Source organism: Myodes glareolus, chromosome 6 (assembly GCF_982192425.1).
Source record: "Myodes glareolus chromosome 6, mMyoGla1.1, whole genome shotgun sequence".
NCBI classification, from domain to species: domain Eukaryota; kingdom Metazoa; phylum Chordata; class Mammalia; order Rodentia; family Cricetidae; genus Myodes; species Myodes glareolus.
In genome coordinates, this window is record NC_142031.1 from 99927585 (window position 1) to 99954185 (window position 26601).

The window sequence follows — 26601 nt, forward strand, 5'->3', positions numbered from 1 at the left end:
CTTCCTGTTGCCTGTGAGTCAAGATGTAAGAACTCTCAGTTCCTTCTCTAGCATCATGTCCGCAGACATGTCGCCTTGTTTCCCACCATGACAAGAATGGATTAAACATCAGAACTGTAAGCAAGCTACCACAGTTAAATGTTTTCCTTTATAAGAGTTGCTATGGTCATGTTGTCTCTTCACAGCAATAGAAACCCTAAGATTCACTCAAGGGCCCATAACTCTACACAGACACACAGACTAACATATAACTAAATCCTTTTTTCCTTTTTTGTGCAGATTAAAGGACTGGAAAGACAGCCCAGAAGTTAAGAGCACTTGCTGCTCTTTCAGAGGATCCAGGTTTGGTTCCCAGCTACTACCCAGAGGCTGACAACCACTCGTACCTCCAGTTCCAGGTGAAATGACTCCTTTTTCTGGGCTCCACGGGCACCAGACAGACACGGTGTACTTACATGCATGCAGCCAAATACATAAAATAAAAATAAATTAACATTTTCTAAACCGGACGTAATAAAAAGTATAAAAGCCAACAATGGAACAATTTTGTTGCTGCTCCCTTGAAGAATGTGAAGTTGAGTCAGGCGCTGACTAGAGTCCTCTGCCCTCTCTCTCTCCTTAGCCATATTAAACCCGTTACTTCCCTTCCTTTCTTTCTCCACCCCAACCTCCATACAAATTTTTTTTATTTTACTTTGTTTGTTTTCGAGACAGGGTTTCTCTGTAGCTTTGGAGCCACTCCTGGAACTTGCTCTGTAGACCGGGCTGGCCTCGAACTCACAGAGATCCACCTGCCTCTGCCTCCCGAGTGCTGGGATTAGAGGCATGTGAAACCACTGCGTGGCCATACAAAATATTTTTAAATCACTCTGGAATGAAGTCATTGCAGGACATGAAAAGCCTGAGTTTCACACCACGTAAAATCCAATCCACATTTATCAAGGTCTGACCACTCCAGATTCTGGAGTACCAAAAGTTCCCAAGTGAGTAATTTCAGGGTCTACTGAATCAAGGCCAATACTACCACCACTTAAAATCCTAAGTATAAAATATAAACTAAAAATCACATGTGGCCAGGAGGTGCTTGTTTACTTGGGGTTTTGATTAGGCTCTATCTGACCACTGAGCTATCTCACAGCCTCTTCTTACTTCTTATTCTGAAATGTGACCCACTAAGCTGCCCATGCTGAGCTTGAACTACCTCTGCAGCCAAGTCAAGCCTTGAACTTGAGACCCTCCTGCCTCCCTTAGAGCTACGGTACAGGATTACATCATCCCTGGCTATTGAAGCACCTTTAAGTATTAAAAGCTCCATAGATGGCTTAATTGAAATTGCATGTATTACTCTGTCACACAATTACAGTCAGAGTAGAGCTTCACAGACAGCTGCTGGGATAAAGATCTAAGGGAGGAAAAGAGCATGAGAAGTACGGAGCCTAGGTTTCTTCTGTTAAAATAAACATCTCCCTAAAGGGTACTCGGTAAAATCAGCAAAACATCAGCAGCACACTTGAGTATCCAGCTGTTTATAGAACACAGCTAAGCACCAAGATCTAGATGAACTTCTACTACACCCCGTGCCCACACTAGCAGAGCTCAGCACCACTTATACCTATGATTCCTGGATAAAACTCCTTCCTCCAGTCTGCACACTGTCCCAACAGGTCTTGGATGAAGGTGAGCTACAGGGCTAGGTATTAATTATGGGGCTGAAATTAATGGGGCATCCTCTCCCAAGGAGACCCATAAACATATCAATCATGGTATCCTGAGAGGGTAGAAATAGAACTGCCAGGCTCAGAAGGCCAAGACTCAGAGTCAGGTATTGCTTAGTAAAAGCCAAGTCACAAGGAACCACACACTAAAGAAGTAGAGAAAGGGCTGGAGAGGAGGCTCAGCAGTGAAGAATGCACACTGCTGTTGCAGACAGCCTGGGGTTAAGTGTCTAACACATCAGACTGCTCTCAACCACCCGGAACTCCAACTCCAGGGGAGCTGACACCCTCTTCTGGACTCTGCTTGCACACACATGACACACATACATACACTCACTCAGACCCACACACGGACACATAAAAAATTTTCTTAAAAGTAAATAAGGAAACAGAGTGCCTCTTGACCAAAGACAAGGCAAGGTTATAATCAAAGGACAACGGATAAAGGAAGGCATGACTTTTCAGGGGCCATTATTATAGCAATCCGACACGGCCTGTGCTCTACACAGAAAGAAACAAAGAAGGCTTGCAGGCACAAAGAATGTCTTTACAAGGAATAAAACAGTGCCGCAAGAGCAGTGGCCTCCAAAGACCAGAACTGAGGGGACAGGGGAAGCTACGCACTGTCTACTACCACCCTCTGCATCCTTCCTCCGATAGGAGATGCACTTATCAGGTTTCAAAAGCAGAAGATGCTGGAGGATTTCTGCATATTATATATTAACTGAGAGACATTGAAAAGTTGGGAGGAACACAGGCATTACATTAAGGAGAGTGTTACATTTGGTAACATACAAAGGGTTTTATAAATTACTAAGAAAAAACAAATACCCCATTGCTCTCTACTTTCTCTCTCACATACACATAAAAAAGACAAAGCAAATGACTAAATTAGTACCATGTCTATTAAATTAACAAGTAATCTTTGAAACTTATAATATCAAAATTAAGAGTGTAGAGGAACTGGCAGCTTCACATATTGCTATTAGAAGAGCAACTTTAGCTGGGCAGTGGTGGCGCACACCTTTAATCCCAGCCCTCACAGGCAGAGGCAGGTGGATCTCTGTGAGTTTGAGGCCAGCCTGGGCTACAAGAGCTAGTTCCAGGACAGCCAAGGCTACATAGAGAAACCTTGTCTTAAAAAACCAAAAGAGAAAGAGAGAGAGAGAGAGAGAGAGAGAGAGAGAGAGAGAGAGAGAGCAACTTTCTAATGCACCTTCTGAAATGTGTGTGTGAATGTTTACTAATGTGTAACATACTACTGGACTAAGGGTATCACTCACTAATGTGTAATATACTACTAGACTAAGGGTATCATTCACTACTAATGTGTAATATACTACTAATGTGAAATATACTACTGGATTGAGGATATCAAAAGCCTTAAAGTGTACATAATTTGGTCTACAAATTGGGATTTTGCTGATGAATGAGGCAGGCATCCATATGGGTTTATATTACAGTCTAGAGAAAGTCCTTCAAATAATAAATCTAGCAATCACCCTATACAAAGGGCCAGTGTTGCCTAGTAACACTGCAGTGGAACTCAACAGTTAACTCATTCAAGCTCAAAGAGCTTCAAACATGCATCTTAGAATCATATTCTTTAATAAATATGGACTACCAATATTCAACAACTTGAAGAAAAGCCATTCACATGAAAGATTAGCATAGCACAGAAGAATTTCACCAAAATTAATATCCTTACAGAAATAAGACAGAACACTGTCTCCATGACATTTTGACAGTATGTGTATTGGGTACCTCCAAAATTACGGATCAAAGCCTCCAAAATTCAAAAGGAAAATCATTTGTAATTAGATTTCTGTAACAGCACCCAAATTGCTGATGAAGCTTAAAACAAGAATACAAACACTTAGATTTTAAAGAACTCTACAATATATCTCTTCCTCTCCCTTTGAAAGAGAGAATTTGTTCAATTGGAAGAGCATCTTTTAAAGCTATAATAGACATGGCAGTATCAAATGACACAGAGACAGTGAGGGTGAAACCGCCAATGAGAAAGCCTAGAATTAGTACACATGTGAGATCTACTTGAATTGGCACTGCGGGAAAATGGGAAAAGAATGATACTGGCTCAATCAGTTATCCATATGGAAGGATATCTATGTCTGTATCTTGTTTTATATGCTAGAGCAGAGAAAAAAAAGCTAATTTCTATTTAAATATCAGGAAAAGTAAAAATCGTTAAAATTCTTAGGAAGGATGTATGGCTATTAAAGAGATCAGAATTTCTTAAAACTCTCCCTCTTCCCTCTTTCTTTATGCATATTCTTTTCCTTCTCTGTTCTGCTTCTCTTCAAAATCAAAGTATTAACGAATCTGAGTTCATTAAAATTAAGACTCCTAGGGGCTGGAGAGATGACTCAGAGGTTAAGAGCACTGGCTGATCTTCTAGAGGTCCTGAGTTCAATTCCCAGCACCCACACAGTGGCTCACAACCATCTGTCATGAGATCTGGCGCCCTCTTGAGGTGCAGGTGCACATGCAGGTGATCATTGTCTGCATAATAAAATTGAAACTCCTGAATATTAGCAGTGTCAAAGAAAAACTCTAAGTCATAGCCTGCATGCAGGTATTTCTAATACATGTAATTACCAAAAGCTTAAAGTCTAAAATACATGAATAATGCTTTCAATACACATCAACAAACAGCTCACTTAAAAGATGAGTAAAGACTATCTTCAAAGTAAAAACTGAATTGCCAGTGGGCACATAAAAAGATTGTCACAGAGATCGGAGAGATATAAGCTAAAACCAGATGAAATACCATTTCACACTGTATTGGCTTGATAAAAGCCGAGGTCTGCAACACTGCCACTGTGTGAATGTGAAATGTTCTGATAAGCTCGTGTGTTGGAAGATTTGGTCCCTGCTGGTAGTGCTGTTTGGGAAGATTATGGCACTTTTAGGCACTGAACCTATGTTGCAAGAGGCAGGTTGACGTTTTATAGCCTGCTCCTACCTTCTGTTCTGTTTCTTGGGAGCTGATAAAATGTAACCAGCCAGCTTCCTCCTCCGACCACCATACCTCCCTGCCTGTTGCCAAGTCTTCCCACCATGACCCGCTGCATCCTTCTAGAACAGCACACCAAAATAAACCCTTGCTCCTCTAAGTTGCTTCTGTCAAGGCATCTGATCACAGCAACAAAAGACAAACTATTGTACCAGGTAACAGTGAAGCTACAGACTACAAGAAACTCTCCTACCTTTCTAGTGAAAGGAAACAGACACTAACTATGTGGCTACAGCCAAAAACAAAAAAAACTCCACACAGTCTAGGAGTGAGTAACTGTATTCCTAGGAATAGAGGATCCAGGAACAGCTGACAGACGGTTTCCATCATCACACGTATTTTTCACTATGACCCACCCAGTACACTTATACTTATTTTACTGAAAATTCACAAAATACTCTTTATTCTTACTACACATGACATGTTCTTAGAGTTTCCATGCTGGCTTGTTTCCCCTTCTTGAATGTTGTTATGACTCACTGTCTTGCTTTTACAGCACTAATAGATAAACATACCCAGGTGGAGAGATTCCGCCTGAGACAATGTTCTCATGTGCATCTTCTTGTATGGACACAACAGAATGTTCACTATGGCATTCTTTGTCGGAAAAAAATATTTAATAATGAATTAAAACCGAGGCTATTTCAAAATGGGAGAGACATGCTGAGGGCATGTTTGTGGGGAATAGAATAAGGAAGTTATGGGTGTGCATGGTAAAGATGCATTATATACACATATGAAATTATCAAGGGATAAATAAAAAATTAATAAATATTAATTTAAAATAGGGGTCATATTCACACAATGGACTATGATATACTAAATCAAATGAAAGAATTATGTTTATGAATACAAATCTTACCAGCTTAAAACTAGATAAATCCGGAATGGTAGTGCACTGACTACAAACCCAGCATTTAGGAGGCTGAAGCAGAATTCAAGTGAGTTCAAGACCAGCCTAGACAATAGAGAGAGAGAAAGAGAGAGAGAGAGAGAGAGAGAGAGAGAGAGAGAGAATGAAGACATGCTCAGGGAGAAAGAATGAGATTAAAAGAGAGAAAAAAGCAATACGAAGAGCCAAGTGAACATCTATATGCTAAAACATTAAAACTGCCATCTTTAACTGAACCTGTTGCCTCCCAGAACAGCAGCTTCCTTCCAGACAGACTAAGCAAGCTAGAGACAGACGCAGCCCAACTGAGCTCAATCATAAAAGCGCACACCACTCATCGTTTAAAATTACCCTCTTTAGTAATCAAGTACTTACACTGAGTATCTATTTTTAACTAAGTAACGAAATTCAGAACATGCACCAAAAAAATGCAACAGGTACTTGTGGGTGGATGAGATGTCACAGCAGATGCCCCAAACACAGCCATGTGCCAGTGAGGTTGAGTCACTTGCAATATGCCAAAAAAGGATATTAAGGCTCAGCTGCCACCGGTTGCAGTGAGCTGCTCTGCCTTCCCCATTTGACTTGCCAGGCATCATTACAGAGTGCTGATCAGACACTTAGACAACATCAAGATTACAAAACTCACTAAAAATGACAAAGTACAGCATCCTGCAAATAGAACAAGCCTGTGATCAAGTTACCACACATCAGAGAATTAACAAATTGCAGAAAGTTCATGGGATAATTCCCTGTCATTAACAGTGGCCCCTTCGGTCTCAGTATATATTCTATCTAAAAGGATCAATCTGGAGTTGGTGAGATGGCTCAGTGGTTAAGAACACTTGCTGCTCTTGCAGAGAATCCAGGAACTTGGTTCCTAGTACCACATCATCGTTCACGACCCTATGCTAACTCCAGTTCAACGGATCCAACACCTTCTTCCAACCTCTCTGGCACCAGGCATGCACATGGTGCCCATATGTACGTTCAGGCAAAAAACTCACATGCATAAAACAAAATAAATCTAAAAACATGGAAATAAGTGTAACGTTTTTAAAAATTAAATCTAATGCTGTAATGTATTTTTGCTATAATTTCAAAAGGGTCTGCTTGTTTGTCAGGGAATGTCAATTTTTAGAATGATGTATAATAGAATTATGTTAGCAAGACAATAAAAAGTCTCCTGAGTCACAAGAACAAAACTACTCTGACCCTGCAAACTAAGTAACCTCTCCGTGAAACACCTGTCCCATCCACCCACTCGCTTAGCCCATGAGGCACCATGGCAAACTCACAGAAGCATACAAAGAAGTTCAGTAAGATCTCTGTCCTTAAGAGACCGATGGCCCAGCGATGGAGCTTAAAAGTGCACACAGTCCTAAGGACACAGAAAAAAATCCAAGGTCCATAAGGGAAGTGAGGATGAATTATCACACTTTTAAAAAAAGAATCTTGCTTTTATTTGGATCTTGCCTGTCTGTTCAGCTTATCAATCAAATAAGGAAAATGGGTACTAAAATAGCATTTCTTCAAGGATAGCTAGCTATAATTACTAAGAAGATTGTCCTTATAACTTCAAAACGTCTCCTCAGATGATATTCTGTGTGCGTTGTGCCCTACATGGAGTAAACAAAAATTAGAATATAAATCCCAACTATTCCCCATAACCCAGAGCTCTGCAGGTCTAAAAGAAAGAGAAAAGAGAAAAAATGAAATGGTTCAGTGGGTAAAAAGGCACTTGCCATCCAAGCCTGATGACCTGAGATCAATCCTGGGACTCAGGTTGTCCTCTGACTTCCACATATGCATTGGGGTATATACATGTTCACACACAGAGACAGACGAAATATAAATAGATACAATATAATAGGATAAAAGGCCTAATAAGTATCACTAAGAGAAAACCAAAAATGCAGCATATGGGGCCACTCATCTGGACCCCTCTCTGAAGCTGTTGCTGGACTTTCTCTCTGTCTTTCGTTCTCTCTCTCTCTCTCTCTCTCTCTCTCTCTCACACACACACACACACACACACACACACACACACACACACACACACTCACACAAGTGGCATTTCTAGTAAGAAAAAAAAATGGGGAAATGTCAAAACATCAAAAAGTCACTTGACAGACCTCCCAAAGACAAAAGGTGGGAACCAATAATGACAGATATTTTACTCTCTGGCTTACAAAGAGGGTACACCTCACTAAACACATCAGAAATTGGGAAGATCATATATTGAAAATGCATAAAAAGTGCCTAATGTGTCAAGCACACTCCTGGCTGCATGGCTGAGTAGCTGTGGTGTCTGTTATCCTAGCTACTCAGGAGGCTGAGGCAGGAGGATGACATAAAAAGACATGGCCATCATATAGACATGCATTGGATGCCCTGAGGTGGAACAAGACCACTATAGTGCTCTTGGGGAAGCGCGTACAGTTCTGATTTGAATGCAAGAAAGTGTAGTATAGAGGGAGGGACAGATCACAAAATATCTAGCCAATATTCTTTAAGAATGCCAAGGTCAACCTGGGGGGTGGTGGCACACACCTTTAATTCCCCCCCCCCCCCCCCCCCCCCCCCCCCCCCCCCCCGCACTTGAGAGGCAGAGGCAGGATCTCTGTGATCAAGGCCAGCCTGCTCTACAGAGTGAGTTCTAGGACAGCCAGGCCTGTTACACAGAAAAACCCTGTCTTGGAAAACAAAACAAAACAAAAAACAATGTCAAGGTCATTCATGATAAAGAAAGACTTAAAAAAAAAGACAGGCTAGAGAAACTGAGAATACTGACAATTAAACACTATTTGTATTCTGAATTAATCTTAGTCCATGAAAGAGGAAAACAGCTAATCTCAAATAAGAAATACAAAATGATCAGTAATGGAAAAACAATGTGAGTTTCTGTCCTACTTTGCTTCTCTGGTGCTCTGGGAAACACTGGCTACAAACAGCCTAAGGGATGGACTTATTACACCTTAAGGGCTCTAGACCATCACTGAGAGAAGCAAGGCAGGAACAAAAGCAGGAACCCGGAAGTAAGAACTAAGAGCCAGACCTTGGAGGGGTGCTGACTGCTAGCTTGCTCCCCCAGGATACTGCCAGCTATACTTCTCATACAGCGCAGGCTGACATGCCCAGAGATGGCGCTGCCTACCAGACTGAGCCTTCTCCCTCCATCATTTGAAAATCATGAAAATCCCCTTCAGACATGCCCACAGTCTATAAAGTTGACAACCAAGATTATTGCTGCAAATTCCTATAGTATTTTTCCATCTTTTCTGTAGATCTAATTTTATTTCCAAATGAAATGTAGAGCAGGTTTTTCCACTTCTTTTTTCTTTTTGTTTATGGGTTTTTTGTTTTGTATTTAATACATCATATCCAGGTGTGAGACTGGATGTTTTAACCCCATTGTAAAGAGTGATGATGGAGGAGGGTTATCTGTCTATTGTTACTTTCATTGGTTAATAAAGAGACTGCCTTGGCCTTTTTGATAGGATAGCCCTTAGGTGGGTGGAGTAGACAGAACAGAATTGTGGGAGAAAGAAAGCAGAGGCAGGCAGTCGCCATGACTCTCCTCTTCAAGACAGCCACAGATTAGAATCCTCCTGGTAAGCCACCACCTCGTGGTGCTACACAGATTACTAGAAATGGGTTAGATCAATATGTAAGAGTTAGCCAATAAGAGGCTACAGAAAATGGGCCAGACAGTGTTTAAATGAATACAGTTTCCGTGTAATTATTTTGGATAAAGCTACCCGGGAGCCAGGTGGCGGGACACAGCCTGCCGCTCCTTTTACAGAGTGACTCATTCTGGCTAGCTATTGTATTTTTGTATTAAGGGAGATTAGCAAACGATGGCAGACACGGTAGCGCTAAACCCAATCTTACAGTATGTCAGGTTGCAGTAAACAAGAAAACAAGCCAATGAAAGAAGAACACACACGCTGAAACCCAAAGAGATGAATCAGAAAAGAATATATGAGTGGTTCCAGTAGAAATAAATGTCCACGCATGGACACACACACTTATGAAATAAGAAGTATAAAATGTCAAAAATTAAACAAAACCAAATGAATTGAGAACTGGCATGTAACTCTATGGTCAAATTCTTCGCTAGCATGTGTGAGACACTGAGTTCAATCCTCAGCACACATCGTATACACACACACACACACACACACACACACACACAGACTTCTTTAACTCGACTAGATTAGTCAGTAATAAGAGCAAGACTTGAAAGCTACCTGTGATGAACAATTTTAATGAATTCGGTAAGAAAGGTTTATTGTAAAGTAAAGGTTAAGTTAGTTCTGTACATACCCAGACTTCAAGTCCGTTATTCTCAAACAGTTTGTAGCATCCAGCCCCACCTTTCCATTTCGGACCACGCTAGATATGAATGGGGACAGCATTGGAGAAATTCGGTTCAAGGCAATTTCTGGAGACATTTTAACTTGATTTATGAGTCACCACTGAAAGTAGAAAGAAAGGAAAGTGATCAGTTTACCAGATACAATACAGAAATACAGACGTACCAAGTTTCCTGGAAGCTAGCACAGTGCTCAGAATGTCTCTCGTATGAGCAAATGCTCTATAACCCAGTAATACCTCTACCATTAGTCTTCCGGAAGAAACCAGATCCCTGCTGCTCAGATAGTCAGGGCATGGGCAGCTCCATGCTGTTCAGGAAGGAAAGGAACCCTTGAAGAACAATTCCCTCCTCCTTTCCAAAGACGACCCTCCACTAGCACAGTACCCTTAGGCTGCACAGCTTCACAGCACAACCGGCCCTTCCAATGGTTGAGACGGAGAAGCCTTCCCTAACGTCCCTTCCTAGTAACACACAAAACACATGCCGCTGACTTAGGAAGCCCTCTATCCAGTCCCCACGAGGACAAAGAGCTTGATGGGCAACAACAAACTCTAAAGCAAACACAACCAATTATTACTTACTAGACACCATTTATGGCTGAATCCCTTTCTTAGTAAGTCCTTCCATGGTGGACTGTAATTACCTGTATACATGAACTCTCCCCAACAAGACTAAAACGCAAAAGGCTCACATTAACAAATGCATTCAACATATGCTTAGTATTCAGTAACATTTTAATAATAAATAAATTAAGTGGTAAGTTCAAATAATAGATTTTTAGCCAAATTTGAAGCAAGCTTTATTAACTACTGGTCAGGACCATGGATACTGGTCAGGTCTATACATGAGACCCATGTTCAGAATGTGGCCTCAAATAATAGGTTTAATAAAAAATAAACTTCAAACGTATTTTAAATAAATGATTAAGGGGAGCAAAGCTGGAAAAATATTTAGGGATGGAGAGAATATACCCTCAAAAACTGATAGGGTGAGGGGCACCTGGGGAAATGGTTCAGTGAGTAAAATGCTTGGTACGCATGTATGAACATGCATGAGTTCAGATCCATGGCAACCAATAAAAGCCTGACCCAGAGACACACATATGTAACCAAGCACTCGGGCTTGCAGCAGACATAGACACTATACATATATACCATGTACACACATATACACACACAAATATACCAAGCACACACACATATACTATACATATGCACACAAATATACCACACACACATATATACACTATACATATACATACAAATATGCCATACACACACATACACTATACATATACATGGAAATATGCCATGCACACACACATACACCATACATATACACACAAATATGCCATGCACAGACACACACATACACACTATACACAGACACACAAATAAATCACAAACACACCTATATACACAAATGACAGGGGAATAAATACAGTAGAATCTGAAGAATAAGTGAAGAAAAAAAAATGTACTTAACACTTAAATTATAAAAACATACTCCTGTCTAGATACTAAGCACCAAAAAGTAATTGAGTCTTTTCCGTCTTTGATTTTTCAGGTGCTACGCCACAAATACATAGCAACAAATCACATCAACACTACCTGGATATTAAAGGAACTGGAAGAGAGAGTGTATGAATTCCTAATAGACTTCTAAATGAAAGCTGCTACTTTAGAGGTGAATAAGTCAATTCAAATGATCGTTGTCTTTCTCAAACTAAAAGGTTAATCCCACATTGAGAGCTAACTAATTTCCACCCAGTTACAATTATGAGTATCTGCTGTTCCGGTTCTAGATTCTACACACTGTGGCACATAAGGACTTACAAGCTCTGCTAAATTGAATAATTGTTTTATCATTTTTGGATAGCAATAAAGGAATGACTATAGAGATCTTTCCAAAAAATACCATGGTGACACCAGAAATATTTCTGAAATGGTTAAGCTTTATATCACATACTTTAGTTCCAAATGATTCTTTCCTAACTCCTTGGTAGATGCCTTCCCAATACCATTCTAATACATCATCACAAGCAAGAGTACATGCTTCCTCTGCTGTACTATCTACCATAAAAGAATACACATTTCATAGCATCGCATCACTCCTAAAGCACTTCTACATGCGGTGTTGCCACCCATAGCCCGTCTAAGGCCGGTTTCTAATTCCCATTTCCCAGATGACACGGGTAATTGTTTTTTGAATAATATACTATCACCTTGACGTCAAGACTTTTCTTTCTAAATTCTGCAGTGCTTCTATCTGATTTCTTCCCACCAATGCCACAGTTCCTGAAGGGGATCTTATTTACGCCACAGGAATAGCCATCTGGTAGAAGCAAACAGAAAGATCTCTCATGACAACAAATGATTTTTGTCATGATTTTTTCCCCACAGTACCTATCATTTTACCTCAGATTTCTTAAGAAGTAGAAACAAAACTAGCACATTCAAAACCTCACACATGAGCTATTACTCACCTTTCTGGACAGCTATCCACTGCCCTCCCCCCCACAAAGCAGTTTCTAAATGACTATTGTTTCCCTTTTATAAATACAAAACTAAAGGCCAGCAAGATAAAGTGACTTAATGTCGCACACAAAGCAAACAGAAGGATTAGAATTCAAATCCAGACCTCTCTCAAAGTCCGCTATTCCTGCTTTCCTCTCAGGTACTCGTTTCATTGGCCACTGCAGAAAGCATCAAGGTGCAGTTTTAAAGCGCACACCTTGTCAAATGTGAGGACACGGTCAGGAATTTATCCACATGATTGCTTTACAACTAGAAATCAACTAGGCTACTGCTGACCGAGGGCTAATGCCAGCCTGAAGGATTCACTAGCTAAATGCCAAAAGAAACAAGCCGACTCCAGATGCCAAACCACGCTAGTGATTAGGACAGCCTCATCCACTGCAGCAAGTGTCAAGACTTCCGGATCGCACCTGAGGGAATGGATTTCTGTCTTTATTTCCAGAGCGGCCATAATACAGCTTTTGACTGTGCAAGGTTTTGTGCAGCTCTTAGATGTTTCAGTTTTGAAGTGGGAATTCTCTAACAAAGAGGGAAAACTATACTGACTCCAAAACCCGGAATCTGGAAAAAAAAAATGGTCCTTTGGTACAATATGCAGGGATTGTATGGGTTAGAAACATACCCCCCCCACACACACACACTCTTTTACACATGGCATCATTATAACGGATCTCACAGAGGCAGGAATTTTTGGTGGCCAGCTTTCTTGAATGCTTGTTTTGCAATTTGTATTTCTTTCCTGATTTTGACGTATTGCAGGAGGAAAATGCAAATGTATAATATTTATAGATCTCTGCTGCCGCAAGGTAAGGTCGCATGAGCTCTTTCGGTGGGCTGGCTATCTGGGGAATACAAAGACGTATAACAAGCACCGACCAGGCTCTTGCAATTAGGAGGATGACAAACACGAAAACATGTGCCCCGTTGACGTCATGGAACGGAAAGGGGTGGCCTCCTGCTGCATCACGTTCACGTCATATGGCGCAGGACGGAAGTTACGTTGGGGGAGCAATTTCTCCACTGGGCAACATCGGGGAGGGATGTGGAGCGCGAACCGGTTCAGATCCAAAGAATGGCCGGCCACCCATTCTGAGGAAAACCTAAAGTGTTCCGACCCTTTCTCCCAAATTGTATGATTCCCCCCATCAAGCACAAAAAGAAGCGGGGTTCATCAGGGGCCAGGAATGAGCAAGATGTGTGGAAATAGAGAGAGATAGAGAGAGAGTAGCCTCGGGTTTGGGGGGCTCGTTCTTGAGGGGATCCGTGTGCTGGGGGCGAGCGGGGCATCTTTGGAACGCGGGCCTTCTCTTGAGGGAGAGGCTAGCTCTCTGGCCATACTCAAACATGGCTCTCTGCGCCACCTGTGCGACTGAGATCCAACCTCCCCGCACCAGCCCGGGTCCAGGTACCTGGAACTCAGATCAGAAACCGGCGACTGGACGGGGTACAGGTTACCCGAGCGCGCCCCCAACCGACGCACCGACCAGCGCGCGAAGCGCGGGCCTGATGCGCGCGCGCTCCCCCGGACGTCCCGCGCCGAGCACAGCCGGAAGCTAGGGAAGGCGGCCCGGTAGTGCTTGATGTTTCGCCGCGGCGGCCGCCTCCAACCGAGCGAGCTACGTCGCCTCTCGCCGTAGCGGCTGAGCCCTGTGCCGTGAGGCGGGGCGGGAACATAGGTGCTAGAAGAACCGGGAGCCGCCGGAGGCCGGGAATGTTTCACGGACATTAGGGTGGGCAACCCAAACAGACGTGGGGGACCGGCCTCGTCGTTAGGGAGAAGGAGCGGCGTCTCTGGTTACGGGTTCAGGCAAAGGGCAAAGGGCAGCGTCGGGGTCGAGCTAGAGCAAGGCTTTGTAATGGCGGCGTCTGGGGAGCCCGGTAGGCCCTGGCAGGAGGAGGTGGCGGCAGCGGTGGTGGTGGTGGTGGGTTCCTGCATGACCGACCTGGTCAGGTTAGTGCGGGGCCGCAGTGCAGGGTCTCGGGAGGGCAAACCACACTGTTGGGTGCTCGGGCCTCGGATCTGTGGGCACCCGCCGTGAAGTTCTGCTGTGAGCCTCGGGTTTTCCACAGCGCGACTTCTGACGTGGAAAAGGCAGAATTCAAGTCTGGAAGTCAATGGCAAGGGAAGGGACTGGCGCCGCTGAATGACAGCTCTGTTGCCAAAAGACACCCCACTCCTCCCTCCCCAAACACCTGCACCTGGTTTTTTGGCCAGGCTGTCCCATGATATTTTAACCTCTGAGAGAACGGACCTAACTTACAGGGTTGTTATGAGGACTACAAGAAGTGTTTTGTTAACCAGACTCATCTGGGTATTACTCGGTTGAACACGTGTGAAATAAGGCGTCGAGGTGAAAGACACACACCTTTTCACTCTGTCGATTGTTGACATTCCTGCAATGTTTCGTATTTACAGTTTATTTTTGTGTAGAAATGCAACCGTGGGTCAACCTTGTGGTAAAACCCAAGTGGGAGTCCGAAAAAAAAAAGCATAAGAATTATAACTACTAATCACTATGATCAAATAGTGATGAAAAATATGCTAAGTGAAAATAGTTGAGTTAGAAGACCTGTCTGTCCCTAAACCTTTTCCCAAATGATAAGAGAGAACCTTGAAATAAGGCCTTGGTGTAATCAAAGTAACCAAATCCTCACACCAAACTACCTATATCTACTTTTAAATATAGCTCCAAGGTCTTCACATATCCAACTTAATTTTGCTAAAAATAATTATAAATTGTTCAGGGTCATCAAGATGTCTTAGGACAGTGTTTCTAAACCTGTAGGTCGCGACCCTTTTGGGATCCGCATATGAAATATTTACATTATGATCCTTAATAGTCGCAGAATTACAGCTATGAAATTGCAACGAAGAAAATTTGATGGTTGAAGGTCACCATAACATGAGGAACTGTATTAAAGGGTCACAACACTAGGAATGTTGAGAACCACTGACTTAGGAGGTAAACCCGACGACCTGGGTTCAGTCCCTGGAGCCCACTGTGGTAGAAGGACAAAAACTGACTCTTGGGAGTTCTCTGACTTCCTTCCACATGTATGATACACACGTACACATGCAATAGATAGGACAGATAAATGTATGTTATCAAATTAACAAACTCGACGTCAAAGGATAGAACTCAAAAGGAGACTAGTAGGGGCAGCTGTGATTGACAGAAACCTCAGACAGTACATTGCAGGGACTGGAGCCGATGGCTCAACAGTTAGGATCATTGTTTCACAGCCACCAGTAATCCAGCCCCGGGGATGCCCCACCTGGCCTCTGAGGACACTGCATTCCTGTACCCAAACCCTTGCATGCCAAGTGAGCACTTTACCATTGGACTACACTCCTAGCCTTTTATTCTTTTAAGACAGAGTCTCATGAAGTCCCCCATGCTAGACTTGGACTGTGTAACTCAGGCGGGCCTTGACCTTGCTATCCTGCTATAGCTGGGATTACAGACCTTTACCACCACATCTGACTCCAAATTTTAAATTTTGATTTTTCTGAAATATTTGAGCTGCAGTCTTTCTGTATCACTTGGAATAATTTACCACATTTCTAAAAGGTTACTTTAAAAATGTAAGCTAGACCATGTACGACATACCAAACTTAAACATTTACTGTCTGGAGCTTTATAGGGACGTGTGCTGACTTCTCTAGAAAAACATTCATAAGCCTCCTGACCAAGTGTCTTAAACTATAACTACATTGTCTGCCACTTAAAAACAATCATGTCTATCTTGGCAATGACTTATGACAAGGTACAGTGTCATCCTCTTGAAGCACATCATAACTAATTGATATTCCTAGTGGTGGTTCTTCAAGAAAAGGTAAAATGCAGTATTCACTTTATATAAAAATGGGGAGTATGTTTAACTTTAGAAATAGTTCCATCAAAAACATACCAAGTTGAGGGTTGTTACTCAGCTGTGCTTGTGAAAAGTCCTGATTTCAGTCCAGCACCTTCTGTGAATCTTGAGCAGCAAATACTGCTGAGACCTCAGGACCGTCTGCGGTGCTTACTCCTCAGGCTCAGGGTGTAGGGAATAAGCAGTGGCAAAGGCTAAGTTTATGATGTCGGAATTTTAAGGTCTTGTTTCAGAGTTCGAGAGAGTTTAGTGCTGTGACCTGACTTAATGTAACAGAGTCACTGGAGACTGAGGATAGCGTGAATGCAAAGTTAAGAAACAGACAAATTCAGAGTGGATCTCTGTAACCTCCAGGTTATTTGGAAGAGAGGGCAACTGAAAGGATTTGCTGAGGGGATCAAGCCAAAGTGTGTGGCTCTGCCGCTGCAAGGGGGAAATTGACCTTTGCCAAGAGACAAGAAGGACTATCACACCTCAGGGTTGAGGGATAAGGACTGGAGTACCCATCAGACATCTGACCTAGTATATTGAAGGGGCCAAAAGGACAGATACAGCAGTGTAGCGTTCCGAGAAGTCCAGTCTGGAGATACAAATCTTGAAATGTGTCATTGTGAATGAATATTTAGCGCCATGAGGCATGATGATATCACTGAGCTCTGAACTCCAGGAGCACTTCAGTATTTTGAGGATATGTTTCATTTCCTGCCTCCCTTTTAGCCTCTCTGCAGCCCCAAACCTTGCTCTAAGTACAGGTTTAATACACATTTCCAAAGCAATCGACTGTCAGCTAACACCTGTGTTGTCATTTTCCATGCTTCCAATGGGAAGGGGTGGCTTCAGAGAGAAGGCTCAAATGCATTCAAACTTGTAACTTTATCCTTAGCAAATCAGTAAGTGATTGCTTAATTCACAAAAGATTTTATGATACTAGAATAAGGGAAGCAGTAAACCTAGATTACTTTAAAAAATAAAGAGGAAAATAATTTTTTTAATGGGCTAAAGAGATAGCTCAGCAATTAAGAGCAACTGTTTTTGCAGAGAACCCAGGATCAGGTCCCAGCACCCACAGTGTGTGGCTCACAACTGCCTGTAACTCCAGCTCCAGGGGCTCCAACGCCCTCTTCTGACCTCCATGGGCACCAGACATACACTAGGTGCACATACATTTATGCAGGTAAACTCCCATCCTGCCTTCCTGATGCTGTAACATCAGGCCTAATAAAAGTTTCTAGGAAAGTGAGGGGAAACTAACAGAAATTTCCTTTTCATGGCAGCCCTGTAGCCTGGATTGGACTAAGGCATAGTATCATATTAGATCAGGAAAATCTCTTTAGGCCACATTTTCAGTAAAGTAAAAACCAAAGAAACGTTAGTCTAAAATTATCTGACAGTTCCCAATATTTGAAAAATATAATGCCATTCTTCATGATTTCTGCTCTTTTGGTTTTTAATAGATTGCTTTTAAGTTGTAAGTCATATTTTAAAAATCAGTATTTTTAAATATGTTTCTGTCACTTGTGTTCTGTAATGCCAAGAGAAATCATGAGAAATTTGCTAATTTTGATACCTCCAGTGAAAAGAGATACTTTAAAAAGTCAATTCCAAGTGACAAGAAAGAAGCAGAGTGTGATAGCAAGCACCTGCGATCCCAGCAAGAGAGGTGGAGGCAGGAGAATCAGTTCAAGGCCAGCCTTGGTAGGGAGTTCAAGATCAGCTGGGGCTACATGAGACCCAATCTGCTAAAAAGAGAGAGGAGGAGAAAGGGAGGGAGAGACTGCTGTTACTAAGGTATCCATCCCTCATCCCTCACTAGCTCTTCTGTGTTCTGGGGTAGGACAAAGACGAGCGCCAGGGAATTTTGCTTCAAAAGTCTGATGATTTGTATATAAAGACAGTGAAAATATGCTAGACATTGCTCTGAAGCAAGTACCCACAAGTTCTCTGGAAGCACAGAGAAAGCTTACAAAAGGAGATAGATGCTGAAGATGGGGAATCCCAAAACGACCTGAGATGATCCCAGTGCCGTTCTCCCATGCTTCATCATGCTTAACCAAAGCTACCTTTTGAATATAATTGTGTTTGCGCACGTACGTGTGTGTGCACATGTGTGTATTTATTTGTTGTTGTTTTGGGGTTAAGTTTGTTTTTTTCAAGACAGCGTTTCCCTGACTGTCCTGGAACTCATTCTGTAGACCAGGCTGGTCTCAAACTCACAAAGATCCACCTGCCTCTGCCTCCTGAGAATTGGGATTAAAGGTGTGCACCACCACTGCCCAGCTTGAATATAGTTTTAATCCCCACTTTTATGGCCTTGGAGGATAAACTTTCTTTGTATCATATAAGAGTCCATGGCAAATTTGCAAGAATGCCTTTGAGAGCATTCAAACCTTTCAATATTGTTGCCTTTTTTCACAGTTATTCTCTGACTAGCTTGTCTTGAAGCGTGTCTTCTGCTACTGCCAAGTCAAGTGCAAATTATCTTTGTATATGGTTGGTTTGTTGTCTAAATTAAACTTGGTGGTTTTGCTTGTTTTTGTTTTAGGTCTGGGGTTTTTTGTTTGGGATATTTTGTTTTAGTTTGGTTTTTTTGTTTGTTTTCCAAATACATCACATCTTAGGTACTGACTTTTCCTTTTGTGGTCAGAAAAAAGAATCTTGAAATACAGTTCTGTAATATTGCACAAAGTAATTTGTGCAGTAGCTTCCTGAGCGCCCTCTATAAATTGCTCTGTGTGTGTGTGTGTGTGTTTGTTTGTGTGTGTTTTCCTCGAGGTAAGGTCTTACTGTGTTGCCCAGGCTGGCCTCAGACTCAAGGGTTCAAGTGATCCCCCTTCTTCAGTCTCCTAACTAGTTAGGACTATGCTGCCATACCCACCTACAAATTATATTTTACAAGTATTTTTATATATGCACATTTTATAGTCGGTTTTTACCATTTTCGTCAGAATTACTATTTGGGGTAGGGATTCTGATTAAGAGTCTTCATTTTTAAGTGAGAAATGAAGGTATGATTTTCAATTATCTGTGTCTTCAACCAAAGATCTTATAGAATCTCGGTTTTAAAGTCCACTGGGGCCATCTTTGGTGGTACATACCTTTATGTGGTGGTAATTTCAACACATGAGAGGTGGAGACAGGAGTTAAAGGTCAGCTTCAGGTATCTTGCAAATTAGAGGACAACCAAAGCTGCAAGAAATGCTATGTCAAAAACATTACAAAATAAAATTTAGCCACGGTGGCACATGCCTTTAATCCCAGCACTTGGAAAGCAGAGGCAGAAAGGTCTTTGTGAATTACAAACAAGCCAGTGCTTCTTATCGAGAACCTCTCTCAAAAATGAATAAGAAAAATAGTTTGTTTTGCTATCTTCAAACATAAGTATTTTTTTGGTTTTATGTTAAAGCCGAAAGAAAGTAGACAGTATACAGTCTCTAAAACAAGGGTAATAAAAAATAGTACCCTGTTTGTACTTAGGGTTTTACAGCACCTTGCACAAGATCGCTACTTGGTGAATATAAGCTCGCATATCACATGTTCACTCATTCTGTGATGCTATAATAGATACCTACAACCGGGTAATTTCATAAAGAAGTGGGCGCCCTCCTCACTCACCCTTACTTGAAAGGCATGAAGCTGTGGTGGTTTATACAAGTTCACAAGCCCATGTTAACTTCATGTGCCTAGTACTTTATATTCTTCACATTATGGAGGAGAGAACAGAGAGGAAAGGAGGAAGAGAGGGGAAACGAATCAGACCAGGAAAAATAATTGATTAATTAATAAAAATTTTAAAATAATTATATTAAAACCATTTTATATATGATATATGATGGTTTGTCTTTCTAATTATAGCTATATTTATTTTTGTTTTATAATATATATATATATAAATAGAATATTATTTGTCAAATTTATTAAGGTTTATTAAGGTTATACAGCACAACTAAGTAATTATTTTCTGGAATGTCATAGAACATTAAGCTTAAGTTAAATGTGTTCATGTTTCACATGAATTTAAATGATCTCTTCTGATAGACTGTATTTTATACAAACAGTGACCCTCTATAGAAATCCTGACTCTACGCTGGACATGGTAGCATATGCTTGTCATCTCACACTTGGGAGGCAGTGGCAGAGAGTCAGAAATTGAGAATCATCCTTGGCTATACAGGGAGTTTGAGGCCCTGTCTCAAAAATTGCTGAATGAGTGAATAAACCCTCATTTTGCCATCTAAGCAAACATGGGTGTGCTTTTTTCAATGTGTATGATTATACTTATTATAAAAGGAGATAAAAACAATTTTTCATGGCATTTTTTAAATTGATAAATAAAAAGTATTTGGTGCAGTACTTATGATAAACATTCTAGAAACAGTATCTAGCACTAGTGTGTCACTTCAGCAAGTGTATTGAGGCAGCATGTTCATAGGTACAGTCTTAGCTGGTGGTGGTACAGAAACGAGAATGGCACATGACTTCGTAAATGACGAGAGATCTGAAGCAAGGTATCTCACCCACCAGGACAGTTGCATTGGAAGGCCTGGGGAGGCCATACTGGGATGAATGGTGGAAGAATGGATGATTTAACTAAGTGAGGAAGCAAGGGAAAGAACTTTAAGGCATAGGCAACAGACTGCAAAAGATTTAAAACACAAATAACTTTCTAGGAATAAGCACTCTTTTGAGACTGGAGTGGAGACTGCCTCTGGCACGTGAACCTAGAAAGTCAAAGAAGTGGTGAGACAGAATAAACCACAGGGCTTTATTGAACCTCTTTCAATGTCCAATTGTAACTGCTATCTTGTCTGTATTCTGAATATCTCCTCTACTGGTCAAAGTTTGTAAAGTGCTGTCAGAGTACAGCAGCATAAAGACAAACAGCGTGAAGCATTAGCCCTGGAAGAGCTGAGCTGCGTTTAGTTCAGCCCCTTGTGACAGCTATGAGATTTTTGATAAGCAAGTACTTTTCTGGATTCTTTCTCCCCAAAACAGAGGTGATGATGATGCCTATATAATCTACCTTATAAATATTTCATGCTAATTTTAAGTATAATCAGTTCCTGATTATTTATAATGCCTACCCAACCTGCTTACAAATACATTGTTAACTTCAAATACAATGTAATCAGCTGTTGATTACTTAAAATAATGGGAAGCACAATCACCCAAAATCAGAAATAGTAGATAAATGAAAATTTAATAATTAATTCTAAAATACACGATTTTCCCCTCAAGATTTATCCTTCTAATTACATTTTGTTAAGGATGAAATTAAAATCCATTTTTATTGCTTTAAACTATACCAGCAGATGGCAGGAAGATGTAGCCCAGATAATTATAATATGGTGACAGAAGTCATTTTGGAATTTAAAATTTTACTGTAATTAATTGGCAAAATAGAAAATAAAGCATTGGTTCTGTAGCTCTCTGCCACTGTCTTTTTGGTACTGTTTCCGTGTCTGTTAATTGTGAACATTGCTAGGTCTCACTGTGACCTTCCCATCCGAGCCTATGCTGTGCTCTCATTGCCTTTACCCATCACTCACCCGTGCTTGTCCTCCCTCCCTCCGTCTCCAGCCACACCCAGAAGTCTCCACCCCAGTCCTGCTTGTGAGAGAAGCAAAGGATACTTTTCTTTGTGAGGCTGGCTTGTTTCACTCAACATGACAACTTCCAGCCCCATTCACTTTCCTGAAAATGGCATGACTTCATTCTTTGGGGTTGAGCAAAATTTCACAGTGTGTGTGTGTGTGTGCTGCATTGTATTTATCCCTTCTTCTGCTGACAGGCACTAAACTGACACCTTCACTTGTAAATATCACAGCAGCAAGCATGTATATTCAGATATCTGTATGGTTGACTTAATTCATTCGATATACCCAGAAGTGTCATGATCATGTATATGGGTATATAAAATCATGTACATAACAATATATAAATCATTATATTAAATTATATAAATTGTTATAAAAAATAAACTTTTCCTGTCTTCGGTAAATTTAAAAGTAACATCATTAACTTTGCCTTTTGTGAAATACTTGTGTCTGCCAATTTCCTTTCTGTTTTCTATGCCTCCTAGCTTCTTACTGTGTAGAGTCCATGGAAACCTTTTGGCATTTATAACTGCCGGATCCTTCACTTCCTCACTCCCAAATGTGCATTTGTTTCCTGTGTTCTCTTCCTCTTGCAGCCCCGAGTTACGGAACTGGTTCATTCTCTACCTGTTCAAGCTTCTAGTATTTCTCCAGGACTGTTCTTGGGTAAAATTAAGGGGTTGGGGAACATAATACACACACACACACACAGCACGTGTGTGTGTGTGTGTGTGTGTGTGTGCCAAAAATTGTTACTATTGAGGCTATGGGCCTCTCTTAGCACACTATATATTCAAATCTTTCATGTCACCTTAGAAGAGTAAAATCAGCATGTACTTCTTGTCCCCATTATTATGATCATTACTTTGTGGGGTGGGCGGTTTTGAGGCAGGGTCTCTCAAAGTAGCCCTGGCTGTCCTGGAACTCACTCTGTAGACCAGGCTGGCCTTGAACTCACAGAGTTCCGCCCACCTCTGCCTCCTGTGTGCTAGGATTAAAGGTGTGCCACCTCCCTGCTGATCATTGCTTCTAAACTGAGATTAGAAGTTCCCCTCTCATAACCACTGTTCCATCTTGAAATTTTCATAACTAGTTTGTGTGGAGGGCCGGACCACATTCTCCATTGCTTCTAGGAACAAAGGTAGAGATTGACCTCTGTGACCCCAAGGTGTGGCGGTACACGCCTTTAGTCCTGATGCCTGGGCGGCAGAGGCAGATTGACCTCTGTGACCTCAAGGCGTGGTAGTACATGCCTTTGGTCCCAATGCCTGGGAAGCAGAGACAGGCAGATCTCTGTGAGTTCAAGGTATTGTAGCACACGCCTTTAATCCCAGCGCATGTGCTTGGTAACTCTCTACCACTGCGTCCCTGCCTACTTCCGAGGCATCATCAGGGATAATGGGCAGCAGACCAATCCAAGAGTGACACGTCAGAAGCGAGGACTGTTTCCTTTATAAGGGCTGGGTTCCCCTCATTCTGGGTCTCCGCCATGTAAGCTTATGCTCTCCCTCTCAAGACGCATAAAGCTTTACTGCAGAAGAATCCTAAGTGTCCCGCGTCGTTCTTGCGGGCGAGACGGTAGCGCGGGACAAGTTTGCTTTCTCCTTGGATTTCTACATGGCAGAACTTTCCCCTGCCTTCATGTCATTGTACTGCTGGTTAGTAGGGGGGCATCTGTCACCCCAGCTTTCTCTAACTTTATCCTGAGGTGGAAACTTCACCCCGAAATATTCCTCACCCTTTTGTAATATCACACTTATCCTTTCAACATCAATAAACAACTTCCTCAGATAGTGAAAACAGGCAACATGGAAGAAGGAAGCAATCACGATTAGTCCTGACCCCACATAAAGAGAAAATTCCAGGAATGTACAATACAGTAATATCGGAGAGGAAAGAAAACACAGTTCTTAGTTTGGGGAGAATGAGGATGCTAGAATTTGTGTGAAAGGAAGGGGCTAACCAGGAATGTTGAAGTCTCTCCTTAAAGTCCCATGGACTCTACTGCAAACGGTAAATGGATATTTATAGAGAAACTCCACAAAGGCAGCAACTCCTGGATAGCTACAAATTGATCATTTTCCAGAAATTATACAGGAGTGGGTGATGGTTGAATTTTATCCAACCAGAGTATTGCTAAACAACCTAGTTACAGGGGTAAATCCACCTCCAGTCAAGACTGCTTTAAACCCATGCTAACAGATCCCAACAGCCACCCCTAAAGAATCACGCTAGTCCACAGTTAACTACAACGTAAGGTCAAATCCCCTTGGAGAAAGAAAGAAAATAAGTTAATTAAGATGAACTGTAATACTTGTAAAACTCAGCATCTAATCCAATAGTGTTAGATTTTTTAAGAATCAGGTAAATGTGATCCAGAACCAAGAGAGGAAAAAAGGGCAATCAAAAGACAACAAACAATGATAGGGATATTGGATTCAACACAGACATGAAAAGAGTCGTAAATATGCTCAATAATTCAAAGTATGAACCTGGGTAGATGGAAAAAGGTACAGAACCTTTCATGCCTGAGAGACAGCAGTCTGAAATAAGTGATTACAGTCTAAAAGAAAAAAGAGAGAGAGGGATGCAGAAAATATTTGAAGAAATAATAACTAAAATGTTTCCAAATTTTATGAAACCAAAAAGATTTTTATTGAGAGAATAACTCTAAACAGGATAAATAGTATCAAAGCATATTCTAATGAAATTCAGCACAAATCCATTACAAACAGAAACTCTTAAAGTACCAGAGGAAAAATACACATGACATATAAAAGAACAAATGCTTAGATCCAAATTCCTGTCAGAAACAATGCCAGATAAAAGACAATGAAATGAAACTGGGGGGGGGGGTATACAGGTGTGTTCAGTGTATAGGCCTGGGCGTGGGCATTCAGAAGCCAGATGTGCACATGTATATTCAGGTGTATGAGCCTGGGCATGGGCTTTCAGAGCCCAGATGTACACATGTGTATTCAGGTGTATGGGCATGGGCATTCAGAGGCCAGATGTGCACATGCATGTTCAGGTGTGTGAACCTGAGCATAGGCATTCAGGGACCACATGTGCACATACATGTTCAGGTGTATGAGCCTGCACGTGGGCATTCAGAGGCCAGAGAAGATGTCCTCTTCTACCGCTTTTCATCACATTGCCTTGAGACCGGCTTTCACTGAACTGCAAGTTCACCTTTTCAGCTAAGCTGCCTGGTCAGCGAGCTCTCAGGATCTGCTTGTTTGCCCCCGCACCCTGATGTTGGCTGGGGTCACAGGCCAGGCAAACAGATTTTTTGCATGGGTGCTGAGTATTCAAACTCAGGTCTTCATCTTCATGCTTGCAGAACGAGTGCTCTTGCTCACTGAACCATCTTGCCAGCTCCTGAAATGAAATATTTAAGTACTTGGAAAACAAACTATTAACATAGACTTCTCTGTTCTTCATATTTAGGAATCAGAGGCCAGATATGGTAGCACATAGCATAATCCCAACACTCAGTAAATACAGGGGGGAAGATCACAAGCTCTAAGCAAGCCTAAGTCACACAGTAAATTGGAAGCCAGACCTTGGGCTGTATGGTTAGGACTTGTATAAAACACCAAAGAAATTATTCATATTCATATATATATAAAATATATATGAGTCATTCCTTTGACCATCATATTCATTATTTATACATTACTTGGCCACTAATTATTTAGTATCATTCTTGTTTAGCAAACTGACTATCACTGCATAAAAATGCTTATTATGATCAGCTGACACAAAGTGCAAAAATGGTGGCCATGGCAATTTTACTGCAGAATTTTGTTATGATGTTCTGTTTCAGCATTGTTAATTGTTAGGCTCTTACTGAGCCTAATTTATAGATCAAACGTTACTGTAGGTAACCCTTATAGGAGAAGCATAGTGTGCAGCTGTTGGGCCTGGTACTGCTGTTCATGGTTGCATACATCCAGTGGAGCCGGGGTGTGTTAGGACTGACTTCTGGAGATGGCTCAGTGGTTAGGAGAGAATCCTGCCCTTACAGGTGACACCACCTAGGTAGCTCACACCTCCTGTAACTCTAGCTCTAGGGCAATCCAAAATCCTCCTCGGGCCTCTGTGGGCACCAGCACTCATGTCGCCACACACAAGCACATACACATAATTAAGCGTAAGTCTTAAAGAAAACAGACTTATTCACATGAGTAAGGGAGGGCTACCGTGTCCACATGTCTCTAAGCCTGACATCGTAGCACACACCTGTAATCCCAACCAGAGGTCAGGAAACAGAGGCGAGAGGATTGCTGCGAGTTCAAGGCCAGCCTGATCTACGTAGTGTGTTCATGGTCATCCAAAGCTACAGAGTGAGGCCCTATCTCAAAACATAAAAAGGAAAATGTAAAGAAGATGTCTGATTCAGAAATTTCATGTTTCTTAACAGGAGAAGTAATACTGAATAAAAATTATAATTGAACAACAGAAGGTAATGTGATCAGAGAGTCTAAGGTACCATGAGCCACTACGACCATTCAATTGTAAGGTAACATGAGGAGGTTAACATGTGACCAGAGGTTCGTGAATGAA

General features: G+C 41.6%; 1 protein-coding gene and 1 long non-coding RNA gene across 4 annotated transcripts in view; both read left to right on the forward strand.

Moving 5' to 3' along the window:
• Positions 1–544, forward strand: LOC148121913 (uncharacterized). The gene is made up of 2 exons (XR_015738169.1): positions 1–116; positions 280–544. It is a non-coding gene; the product is annotated as an uncharacterized LOC148121913 (long non-coding RNA).
• A 13872-nt stretch (positions 545–14416) lies between these two features.
• LOC148121914 (ribokinase-like) overlaps positions 14417–26601 on the forward strand; it is a 62869-nt gene continuing 50684 nt past the window's right edge. The window contains exon 1 of one of the 3 annotated variants that reach the window (XM_087907408.1): positions 14417–14513. The gene's annotated coding sequence lies outside the window, so the exon portion shown is untranslated. The remainder of the gene's footprint in view (positions 14514–26601) is intronic. The other 2 variants (XM_087907409.1, XM_087907410.1) reach the window with 2 other exon arrangements.